Source organism: Panthera pardus, unplaced genomic scaffold (genome assembly GCF_024362965.1).
Source record: "Panthera pardus isolate Hobbes unplaced genomic scaffold, ASM2436296v1 HiC_scaffold_1, whole genome shotgun sequence".
Taxonomy (NCBI): domain Eukaryota; kingdom Metazoa; phylum Chordata; class Mammalia; order Carnivora; family Felidae; genus Panthera; species Panthera pardus.
Window position 1 is genome coordinate 43,012,164 of NW_026526654.1, and position 8,596 is coordinate 43,020,759.

An 8,596-nucleotide genomic window follows, 5' to 3' on the forward strand; every position below is an offset into this window, starting at 1 on the left:
CAAGATCCATCTGGTAGCAGAGGAGATTAATCTGTTTGAGAATGGTAAACATTAGTGCATATTTTAAAATCTGTAATGAGCACAGGGAGAACATTCTTAGGCTGAAGATTCAAGTGAACGTTTTTTTCCATAAGAGCCTATAACACATGCTTTCCTTTAATATATTGCGAATGTGAAATTTTATCATTAAAAAAAATTTTTTTAATGTTTATTTAGTTTTGAAGGAGAGAGAGACAGAGCATGAGCGGGGGATGGGCAGAGAGAGAGAGGGAGACACAGAATCTGAAGCAGGCTCCAGGCTCTGAGCTGTCAGCACAGAGCCTGACGCGGGGCTTGAACTCACAAGCCGTGAGATCGTGACCTGAGCTGAAGTTGGCCGCTTAACCGACTGAGCCATCCAGGTGCCCCTAAACTTTATATTTTAAATCAGTCACTGAGGGGCACCTGGGTGGCTCAGTTGGTCAAGTGTCCAACTTTGGCTCAGGTCACAATCTCACAGTTCATGGGTTCGAGCCCCCGTTCGGCTCTGTGCTGACAGCTTGGAGCCTGGAGCCTGCTTCGGATTCCGTGTCTCCCTCTCTCTCTCTGTCCCTCCCCTGCTCATGCTCTGTCTCTCTCTGTCTCAAAAATAAATAAAACATTAAAAAAAAAATCAGTCGCTGAATAATAAAAAATAATTTAAAAGTAAAAGATTAAAAAATTCTAATGATGAGATAGAAAAACATAAGCCCAAAACAGTTACCCCCGTTTTTTTATTCACAAGTGTTGTGATAATAGTTTTGGATTATTAACTTTTGTGCAGAATGGTAAACAAAATAATAGACAAAATTGGATCTCACTAACATCATTAATACTGAATTCCGTTTCCTAAAAATAATTAGCGGGATTTATTTTTTAGTACAAATTTAGGTTTACAGAATAATTTAGCAGATTGGACTCAAACATTCCATATTCCCACCTCGGCCTCCCTCCCCCCTGCACGGGTTCCCCTAGCAGTGAAGTCTTGCATTACTGTAGCACATGGGTCACACTTCATTTAATGAACCTATATCAATATGTTGGTATTATCTTCGCATTAAGGTTTCCGGTCTTTGTGTGGTACAGTTCTGTGGGTTTTGGCAAGTGCATAGTGACATGTGTCCACCACTGCAGTAACATACAGAAGAGTTTGCCTCAAACATCCTCTGTGCTTTCTCATTCTTCCCTCCCCTCCCTTTCCCAAGCCCCTGGCAACTACTGATCTTTTTACTGTCTCCGTAGTTTGGTCTTTTCCAAGATGACATATAGTTGGAATCATAAAATTTATGTTTAAGACATCTTTGTATGCTTTGTAAGGTTCACTGTGACAGCAGTTGTAAAAAAAAAAAAAGTAACAATAAGGAGCAAAACTAACTTCCTAGACTTCTTTTCGACATTAGTTTTAGTGACACTGCTTCTTTACATCACTTGGTCAGGTGAATGGGATTTAAGTGGCTTCATATCTTCAGCACAGTATTCACATCTCGCAAATGTGATGAGTATTCACTGATTATGTTATATGATAAAGTATTACTTATTTGCTAAATATATGTATATTTATATAACATATAACACATTGTGTTTGTGTCCACACATTTTTGTCAGTCTTTTCATTGCTTAGGAATGTCTGTTATTAAAAAAAAAAAAAAAAAAAAAAAAAAAAAAAAAAAAAAAAGGCATAATCCCCTCTATCCTTCACCAGCCTATACGAGAGGAATCCTTGCCATTTCATACCACCCCAACTTTGCCACACACACGTGCCAAACCAGGGTTTCGAGTTTGCAGCCAACTGATAACATAGATCCCGAGTGCTTTGGATAAATGATACGATTCGTGAAAGTCCTAGGAAATAAATAGGTCATAGAAAAACATGACCACTAGGAAATAAGGAAAATTTGGGATAAATGTAAATGTGTATTGAACCCCTTTTGAAAGGCTACCATTTTCAATTCAAGTGTGAAAGCATAAAAATATAAATGTAAAAGCACACAGTCCATTACGTTATGCATATGTTGTGAATTTTCTTAAGGAATCAGTCGTTTCCTAAACTAACTCTTGAGATACTGACATAACACAGTTGAACTAAATATTCATTCAAATATCTTCCCCTTGAAGGCAGGAGATAGTTCATTTAATGCTTTTCAAGTCAAAGTCATTGTAGCATATTTCTACTTATTTGCTTTTATTCTCTCATCTGTACTTTTCTCTCTCTCTCTCTCTCTTTTTTAAGTATACTTTGCTTTAATTTTTTTTGGCGAGTTTTATAAATACACACTCTTACAGTATTTGTATTTAAGAGTTTGCCCTTGAACATGTAGAGTAAAATCAGAAAATCACTGGGCTGAAAGTAAGACAAATGATGACCAACCGGGCCCATGTAAGACAAATCTTGAAAAATGGGTTTTCCTTTTTAGTAAAATAAAACAACAGAGAAGAAAGTACAGTGCATGCTTTGCTCACAAGTACTTGTTTGGTGACTTTTACACTTAGAGCAAAAATGGCCAGAGTTGTAGATGGCTTGCTTTCGGGATGGTGCTCATAGCTCTAAAATTCCATTTACTTAGGAGGGAAGCCAAGGCACAAAAACTAAGCATGTATCTACTGTGCACTTCGTGTAAAAAAAAAAAAAAAAAAAAAAAGGAATTTTGCTCTTTAAATGTACTTACATCTAAAATAATGCTGTGTAACTTAAAAGCTTCTGTTATCACAGGATATAGGTTCATAGATATAGTTTATTTCCTTGTTTTACATGACGTGCACAGTAAGTTTCCTTAACACTTCCCATAAAAAATAAATGTCAATTAATCACCAATTCAGACAGTGAGACTTATACAAACTGATCTCTGCTGAGGCATAAGAAACAAATAATGATCTGCTTTTTCATCCCCTGGTAAGACTGGCGAAGAATGGTCAACATCCCAAAATAATTATTTTAACACAATATATACTGTGATAATGGGTACAAACTGAACTATGGATTGATGCAGGTTACTTATATTGTGGAATTAAGAAATCAAACCAATCCATTAAAATGTTTTCCATTGTACACATCATCCTATGGGTCAATCTAATTAAGCAAGAAAAAAACCACAGAATCAAATTTAACAGTGTCACATGACTGTCTTTTGTATTTTAAGAGAAGATATGTTTGTTTAAAATCACATGAACCCTAAACAATATGCATAATGTTTTGACTTGTAGCTACTTTTGTAGTGTATGTATCCGTTTGATTGGTTAGCAAACACAGTACCTCTACAGTAGCTATATTTATGCAATCCTTCATCAGAATATTTTATGCTCAGTGCATGGAATCAAGTCTCTTCTGAGAGTTATAGTCATAGATGAGGTTGTATTGGAATTTTTAGTTCTGAGAGGGGGAGCTCATTTGCTTCTATCCCACACTAACCGGTATTATTTAAAAGCTGTTAATACCCTTAATACAATCTATAAAATAATTGTATGAGTTTGGAATCGTATTACTCTTTTGTAGGTAAATAAATTCACTCCTAGAAAATTTTAATGATGATACCAAGACGGCACAGCTAGTAAGTGACAGGGTAAGTCATGAATTCTTTGCGTCCAAATCGAATTTTCTTTCTATAATGACCAGACTACAGGCTATAAAGCAAAGATTATTGTAAAAGTTAAACCACAAGCTATGTCATGTTAGGTCACTTTATAATCTTTCCTAAAAACAACCTTGAGACTATTTCTCAACAAGTTTAGAAAGATAAAATTAAATATACTTTATTTAAATGCTGGCTGGCTGGATGAATAGATGAATGGATAGATAAATGGATAGTTGGGGACATCCCGTTTGTGTGTGTGTGCGCAGGGGTGTGTAAATGCTCTACTTCTCTGAAGATCTTGGTGCCATTAAAGACAAAACAGATGACATGTAAATCTTGGAAAACATGTAGCAAAATATTGTCTAAGCAAGTCCTTAACCATGATTACACATAATCTCTGGAGGGCTTTCCAAAGATGTGATTGCGTCCAGACATTTTTTGTCACTTTTTGAGATTACGAAGTGATTAAAAGATACGACCAATATTAAAAGCACTTTTTATTCATTATCAGACCATAATAAGGTTCAACTGATGATAATGGCTGCCTATAGGAAACACGTCTAATACTCTGGATACTAACATGTAGGAGGTTTTAGATTAATTTTTACATTCATTCAACAAAATGCCTAAAGCTAAAGCTACATTTTTAAAATGTTTATTCGGGAAGAAGATTATCTTATTAGGAAAGTTCATACGTGATCCCCCAGATCGCCGAAAGGAACATATTCACTAGAATATTATGTATAATATTTTATCAAGTGGATTATTATGATTAAAACTGGCTTTCAGACTTTTTAAGAAAATAGTAGACAATATAATCTTGTCTGTATTTATCTTTAGATTTTCAGATATACATTTTATTAAATATATTGTTACATTTACCTTGCTGCATTTGGCCTGTATTCAGTAATTTGTTAAGAGATTTTTAAAATATTTTATTATTACCCTTCAAGCGATATTGTATAATCCTCTGGAAAGATTGTGTATAATCATTTACATTATAAAATGTTTCTGCAGTGATGAATTATACCTCGGCCCTTGGTTTTGTCTAAGTGAGAATCTTGTGTCTAACTTCATATGTAGGAGGAGAAAGATTTGTGGTGGAAATAGTCATGATTTCCCAAAGTAGAATTCTGGATTGTCTAATACAAAAAATAAAAAGAAATTAATTAAACCATTTTTAATGATAGCATATGCTTAAAGACATGTTTTATAGTTTCACTGATAAATCAGTTGAGATATTTTATGGCATTCATTACTCTCATTCTCTTTGACAGAAATCCAGTATTCCCTTAAAATCTTACACATCCTTAGAAGGACATCAACAGCAAAATTTAGCTAAAGTCACCACTCCCAGACAAAAATCTTGGTGGACTTTTATTTAAACAAGCAGCAACAGCAGCACTCAGTTGACAGTGCAGTGAATATTAGTGTTGTATCAAGAATTGAGTGGGTAGTAATCAAAGGTAAAATTTTAGCACGGAATGCTTTGTTTTTGTTTTTGTTTTAAATATTTATTTATTTTGAGACAGAGAGTGTGTGCACGCACATGTGCATGGGAGTGGGGGAAGGACAGAGATAGAGGGGGAGAGAGAATCCCTAGCAGGCTCTGTGCTGTAGAGCCTACATGTCGACCTGCATGTCAGGTCATGAGATCAGGACCTGAGCCGAAAACAAGAGTCCGGCGTTTGAACCAACAGTCAAACAGGTGTCCCTGTTTGTTTCTTTAACAGAAGTTTCTCTTCCACGTGGTGCTTAAAATTTCCAACTTTTGTTCATTTCTAATCTTTTCAGCATTCTTACCCCTTATATGTTTCCTGGTGAAATACCCCTGTCTTCTTTCACTTTTTCACTGTCTCAAATACTTGTACAAGCACACCTCATGTTACTGTGCTTCACTTTTTTTGCACTTCACAGATACTGCTTTTTTTTTTTTTTAACCAATTGAGGTTTGTGGCTACTACGTCTAAGCAAGTCATTCGGCACCACTCCTCCAATAGCATTTGCTCATTTTTTGTCTCTGTGTCACGTTTTGGTAATTTTCATGATTATTAAAACTTTGCATTATTATTACATTTGTTATCGTGATCTGTGGTCAGTGATCTTTGATGTTACTATTGTAATTGTTTAGAGCACCACGAACAGCATCCACATGGGACAGCAGACTTAATCAGCACAAGTTGATTGTGCTGTTGATTGTTCCGCCGACCAGACATTCATGGTCTCTCTCCCTCCTTGGGTCTTCCTATTCCATGAGGCACAACAATATTGGAATTAGGCCAGTTAGTAACCCTACTGTGGTCCCCTTTATGTTCAAGAGAAAGGGAGAGTCACCCACTGTAAACCAAAAGCTAGAAAGAAGTAAGCTTAAGTGACGAAGGCATGTCAGAAGCCAAGATGGGTTGAAAGCTAGGCTTCTTGCACCACACGGTGAGCCAAGCTGTAAATGCAGAGGAAAAGTTCTTGAAGGGAATTCAGAGTGCTATTCCAGTGAATACATGAATGATAAGAAAGTGAAACAGCCTTATTGCTGATATGGAGAAAGTTTTAGGGGTCTTGATAGAAAATCAAACCAACCACAACATTTTCTTAAGCCAAAGCTTAATCTAGAGAAAGGCCCTAACACTTGACTTTTGCAAAAACTGACAGAGGTGAGGAAGCTACAAAAGAAAATTTGAAGCTAGATTGGTTCTTGAGCTTCAAGGAAGGAAGACGTCTCCATAACCTACAAGTGCAAGGTGAAGCAGCACGTGCTGATGTAGACGCTGCGGCAAGTTGTCCGGAAGATCTGACTGCGATCACTAATGAAGGTGGTTACACGAAATAACAGATTTCCGATGTAGACAGAACAACCTTGTATTGGAAGAAGATGCCATCTAGGGCTTTCATAGCTAGAGGCGAGGAGTCAATGCTTGGCTTCAAAGCTTCAAAGGACAGGCTCACTATCTTTTTAGAGGCCAATGTGGCTGGTGACTAAGTTGAAACCCTGTGCTCATTGACCATTCCAAAAATCCTAAGGCCCTTAAGAATTATGCTAAATCTACTCTGCCTGTGCTCCATAAATGGAACAACAAAGCCTAGATGACCGTCCATCTGTTTACAACATGGTTTACAGAATTTTTTAAGCCCACTGTTGACACCCGCTGGACAGAAAAAGTAGATTCTTTTCACAATATTGCTGCTCACTCACAGTGTACCTGGTCAGCCAAGAGCTCTGATGGACATGTACAATGAGATTAATGTTGTTTTTGTCCCTAACACAACATTTATTCTGCAGCCCATGGATCATGGAGTAATTTCAGCTTTCAACTCTTATTAAAAACTACATTTGCAACGTTGTACCTGCCATAATGATTCCTCTGATGAATCCTGGAAAAATAAACTGAAAAACTTTTAGAAAGGATTCACTGTTCTAGTTGCCATTAACAGCATTTGTGATTCATGGGAAGAGGCCAAAATATCAACATTCGCAAGAGTTTGGAGGAAGTTGGTTACAACCCTCCTGGTTGACTTTGAGGGATTCAAGACTTGAGTGGAGGAAGTAATTGCATATGTGGTAGAAATAGCAAGAGAACTAGAATTAGCAGTGAAGGTTAGCAATTTTTTAGCAATAAAGTATTTTTAAATTAAGGTATGTATGTTGTTTTTTTAGGCGTAACGCTTTTGTACACTTAAGACTGCAGTTCTAATGTAGACATAACTTTTATATGCACTGGGAAGCCAAACAATTCACTTAGCGTGCTTTCTTGCAACATTCACTTTATTGCCGTGGTCTAGAGCTGAACCCACAAGATGTCTGATGTATGCATGTAGTCCTTTCGATTTCTAGCTGCTCCAAACACTTCTCATTCAGCATTTGCCTTGGTTTCTCAGAGCTTTTGTTGTCGCTCTTGGCTATCTCCTGTGTTCCCGTCACCTCACTACAGCTATACATTTATGGATTCTCACCTGAGAACCCATGCATTTCAATTTTCCCCCTTCTGAAAACAAGGAAAGGAATTCCATATGATGATTTCAGGATCAAGTCTTCAGGTGTTTTTTCTTTCCAAAAAGGAGGAGCAAAGTATGCCACAGATGTTTTGAAACCATATTTAGGCAATATTGCTAGCTTTCCATATATGTACGTGCAGCCTGAAGCAACAATCATGGATGGCTTTACCTGCCTCATTATCCCAGTAGAAGAGGTAAGTATGGCTGTAAGGTTATAATAATATGTCAATACTGTAAACAGGTGAATGGTAAAGTAAGGATTTTGTCCTCTTTATACTGATGAGGCATTGCCTGGAGACATGTTGGCTACATTTTTACCTGCTACATATGAAGAAGGAACCAACATGTGTCTCTGTGATGGTGATGCTTATAAATTCATGCATAATGTGTCCAAGGTTCCAAAGTTGATGTGTGCGGTTCAAAGATTTGGTTTGTCTTTGTGATCTTTGTGATCATTTTCTGTATTTTGGTTCAAGCTCATGTAAAAGCTATGTAGTTCTCACATATTTGAATATACCTAGCGACTCCTAATATTTGGTCCTTCATAGCTTTCCTGGTATATGCAACAGAATTATAAGAGGAACACTGTTTATTTGTTGTTATAAAACAGCGTTTAAGGAGTAAATATTTTTCTTAGTGGCAGATTAAGCAGATACCTACAAAAGATGGACTCCTGTTCATAATCCAAAGAAGTCGAAGTCATTTGCAAAGCTTAGTAACACTTGAAGTCCCAAAAGCCATCTCTACAAATAAGCTCCATATTGACTACCTCCCGTATTGCTGTAATTTGCTAAAGTAGTCTTTTGTTTACGGTATGAAATGTCTCTACAGTGATGACTTACACCTCAGTCTTTGGTTTGTAAACCTATGTAGAAACCTTATATCTGACTAGATAGGTAGGAGGAGAAAAATTTGTGGTGGAAATAGCCTCTACTTCCAAAATTAGAATTCTGGATGTATCTAATACAGTTCTAAGAAGAGAGAAATTAAGACTATATTTGAAGCCAAACAGTGTTTCA

General features: G+C 36.7%; 1 protein-coding gene across 10 annotated transcripts in view; it reads left to right on the plus strand.

Moving 5' to 3' along the window:
- Nucleotides 1-8,596, plus strand: part of KLF12 (KLF transcription factor 12) — a 443,329-nt gene that overhangs the window by 277,970 nt on the left and 156,763 nt on the right. The window contains exon 4 of one of the 10 annotated variants that reach the window (XM_019444200.2): nucleotides 3,509-3,575. The exons of the other annotated variants lie outside the window; for them this stretch is intronic. The gene's annotated coding sequence lies outside the window, so the exon portion shown is untranslated. The remainder of the gene's footprint in view (nucleotides 1-3,508; nucleotides 3,576-8,596) is intronic. 10 annotated transcript variants of the gene reach the window in all.